At 35.6% G+C, this 4188-nt stretch overlaps 1 pseudogene; it reads left to right on the forward strand.

Moving 5' to 3' along the window:
* The first annotated feature begins 1900 nt into the window (after positions 1-1900).
* On the forward strand, positions 1901-2250 carry LOC149999445 (mitochondrial import inner membrane translocase subunit TIM14 pseudogene; annotated as a pseudogene).
* Positions 2251-4188: the final 1938 nt, after the last annotated feature.

A 4188-nucleotide genomic window follows, 5' to 3' on the forward strand; every position in this document is an offset into this window, starting at 1 on the left:
ACGGCAGACTTGGCTTTCACCATTCAATTTTACCTTTAAGTTTTTTCTTTCTTGTCTTTCTAAGAAAATTAAAGTAAAATCATTTTTTAATATTTTTGCCCCTTCTACAAAATTTCTTGCTTCCCTTTCCTCCTCTCTTCACCTAAGAAAGTTGCTGTTATTTGTTTCCTGCAGATTTTTGTGTCAGACTAAAAGTCCAATGTCCTGAACTTTTTTTCTAGATGACACTAATAGAAAGTTGGAAGAAAATGTCACAAAACAAAGTTTACCTTATATTTTCCTCAGCACAGCTCTCTGCTTTCACTTTGGCTTAGCTCAAATCAAACCCAGGATTCATTCTGATGTCTCTGTTAATGTTATTACATTTCTTTTTTTTTTTAGTAACACAGTTGCCTCATTGAATCTCTTTTTACTTAAATTGATAGTTAGCAAGTGTCTCTGAGTAACACTTCTGCATGTTCTAGCTAATCCATGAAATTGTAAGTATCTTATTCACAGCCCCATTCTTTGGTTAATGGCCATATAAAGATGTCATTCCTCTTGCTGTGTTACCTCTACCAGGTGATTTGGCCAAAGCACTGGCTTATCCAAAGGGCAGCTCTGAGGAAACTAGACACAAGAAAGGTCACCTTCCTTTGTGACATCTTCAGGAGATAATCTGCCTAATTTGATAAGACAGGCTAACCCAATCATATGCCTTTACGACATCTAACTATTCCTCTCCTTCAGACATTGCTCACGGTTCTCCCACCTTTTTTTCTCTACAATTTATTTTTGTTACATCCTCAACCATATCTTCATGGTGACAGTTATTTTTAGTTTGTTCAGGCTTTAGCATTCATGGGGACTTGATTTTTGCCACACAATTTCATTTTCAAGTTTATTTTTCCCTTTCGAGGTTTCTCCTTCATCTTCATGTTTTAGAGTGGGGAAATATAATTTAAAATCTTATTTGAAGAATTTTGTCTCTGCTACTCAGTTTACTTGATTCTCTTTGTTTTTCAATCTCCCTCTATGGAAGGCCACATAGAAGAGGCTAAAAGGACAGCAGCAGAAATCTATAGGTACCCTGTTTGGCAAAAAAAGACAAATGACCAAATCAGGAAAGCTGCTCTTGCTTGCTAAATTAGAACTATTCCAGTTTCACAATGTCTAAGATTTGGAGTCACTCTACAGCTTCTGACACGTTTCTACCTTTCCCTGCTCCCATGTATCTTTACCAAAAAATCCTATTTCTTTGAAACTTTAAAGAACCTCGGGATTGTCTTTGAGTTTCATTGAAAGATTTGTCCTTGAGTAAGTTTATGTCCTTCTTTTTTTTCTGACCTTAACAGTTTCACCCTTTTACAGATGACACATGAGTTATGCTTCAGAGGAGAAGCTATAAATTCATATGGCATAAAGTAAAATTGGGGAAGAGCTTCATACCTGCTCCTGTGAGATCAGCAAGCATGATATTATTGCCTTACCTATAAAATACTCAAGATGAATGAAGGTTAATAGTGAGTGTATCCCCTTAATTAGTATTTAAGAATATATTCCTTCCTTCCTGTGTATTTTACAGAAATCAGTCCAATATTATATTTTTTGTGGAATAGTTTTACTCAATTCATTAAATGAGCTGGTGTCAGAAAGAGCAAACAAACATGAATTTACTTTTCTCCTTTCGACCCCACTTTATTCTCAGCAGTTGCATGTAAATTTTCTGTCTAATTCAGCTATTAAGAAGTCTAGCCATGGCCGCCCCCACCGTGTTTTCTAGGGAGCCTGTGTCTGGGAGCTTTGCCCCTGCTCATGGTGGCTGCCTTGCTTTCCGGTAGAGGCGTAGAGTTGGTGGTTGTGGCACCCGGGCTGGGATGAACTGCACTCTCGGTGGAGGCAGCGGAGGCAAGCTGGAGCCATGGCCAGTACAGCGGTAGCAGTTGGACTGACGGTCGCTGCTGCAGGGTTTGCAGGCCGTTATGTTTTGTAAGCCTTGAAGCATATGGAGCCTCAAGTCAAACAAGTTTTCAAAGCCTACCAAAATCTGCCTTCAGTGGTGGCTATTACAGAGGTGGGTTTGAACCCAAAATGACAAAACAGGAAACAACATTAATACTAGGTGGAAGCCCTACCGCCAATAAAGGAAAAATAAGAGATGCTCATACACGAATTGTGCTTTTAAATCACCCAGACAAGGGAGAAACTCTTTATAGAGCAGCCAAAATCAATGAAGCTAAAGATTTACTAGAAGGTCAAACTAAAAAATAAAGTAAATGTATTATGAATTTTAAGTTCTTATTAGTTATTTGTACAAGTGCCAGCTTTTTATAAAATGTCTCAAAGCTACCCATTTTAAAAATGATTTAGGGCAAACCAAAAAAAAATGTCCAGCCATTTTGGACTTTTGCCTGTTCTCTTCAAAAAGTCAATATCATGATTAGTAATTCAAATAATATACTTAATAGAGAAAATATGACTAATAGAGATACTGGGTTTCTAATGTTTAAAAATATTAAAATGTACATATGACATTTATAAGTATTTCACATTAAATAAGCATCTAGTGCAAGCATATAAGAATATACACAAGTCTTTCAGATCCTAATATTTACAACAAAGCTGGAAACTATAATACTACTACTATCTTTCATTTTTTTCCATCAATTATATGGCAATTCTGGTTCTGTTAAATTATTTATATATTAATTTATTTAATCTTCCTAAAGACCCTAAAAGTCACTATTGCCATCATTTTAGACAATAGAAAATTGATATTCAGAGGAGGTAAGTAATCATTTCTAAAACAACACAAAATAAGTAATTACCTCAAGCTCTTAATCTGGCTAGCAATTAGACCAAAGCTGGCCACTAGGATAATGACTAATTATATTTATTATGTAAATGATAGCAAAATAAATAAGAATTACACTTATTATTTTCTGATATTTTTCTATATATTCAGTAGTGGTGCTGAGGTGTGAATTCTGGTTGTCTGCCTCCAAGTATGTAAATAACAACCTGGAGAGTCAGAAATATATACATGGAGGCATTGCTTATAACATACAGCTTTCACATAAGAAATTATTGGAACAGCGATGCTGATGTACCATTTTCTTTCCAGATGAAAAAATAAAATTAAAGTATCTCATACCACAGACAAAAGTAATTGCTAAATTATGAATTTATAAGTGTGAAAATGCAAAGCTAAAATTTTAAAGATAATAGAAAAGTATCTTTATGACACAGATAGGAAAGAATTTTTAAGGCACACGTACAAAGGAAAGATTGATAATTTTTTAAATGTAAATTTAAAAGTCTTGAAATCTATCATCTACTGCCTTCTAAAAATTTTTCCTGCCCTGACTAATATGTCTCAGTTATGTCCTCCCATAAGCCAGAAAGAAGGTCACGGGTTCGACTCCCAGTCAGAGCACATGCCTAGGCTGTGGCTTCAGTGCTGGTTGGAGCGTATTGTTTCTCTCTTGCATCGGTGTTTCTCTCCCTCTCTCTCTTACTCCCTTCCCCTCTCTTTAAAAATCAATGAGTATGTCCTTGGGTGAGAATTTTTTTTAATCATTAAAAATCTTTCCCTAAACAATTGCCTAAAATTAAGTTTTTTATAAACTTTCCAGAGACATTCTCAGTAGTATACTAAATAAATATCATTATGCAATACTGTCTATTAAAATTTTGATGCATTAGTTTCTGATAAAGTTCAGTGATTTCATAAACTAAATACCTGTACCATGAATATACATTAATATCTTTCAGAGAGTGCATGTTTACTCTTAAATCCCAACAATCAAAACAGAGGGACAGAGAGGGAAGAGGAAAGATGGTTGGAATAAAAATCATCAATTACTATTTTTGCCTTCCTTTCTTTTTCCATGTCTGTGTTGTCTCCTTGAGTAACCCAGGATGAGATCACTCCTCACATACGTTCCTACTTACTGGTTGGCTTTCGGTGGGTTTAACTGTTTCTGAGTAATTAGCCATAATCCTGTGAGAATCCTGAGGGATGTCAGACCTGTCAGTCAGAGTGCTATGTGGGAGGTCTTAAAGGACCACTACAATATGGTGGAACCTTTTTTTTTTTTTTTAGCTTTTTATACAAAAGGATTTTTGATCCTCTTTAGAAATCAGTCAGTCAAAGTACAGCCTGACTGTGCAACTTTGGGTCCTGTCTGGAACTGCCATTGCGGGAGG

This window comes from Furipterus horrens, unplaced genomic scaffold, assembly GCF_987537825.1.
Source record: "Furipterus horrens unplaced genomic scaffold, mFurHor1.1.pri manual_scaffold_10, whole genome shotgun sequence".
In the NCBI taxonomy this organism is placed as follows: domain Eukaryota; kingdom Metazoa; phylum Chordata; class Mammalia; order Chiroptera; family Furipteridae; genus Furipterus; species Furipterus horrens.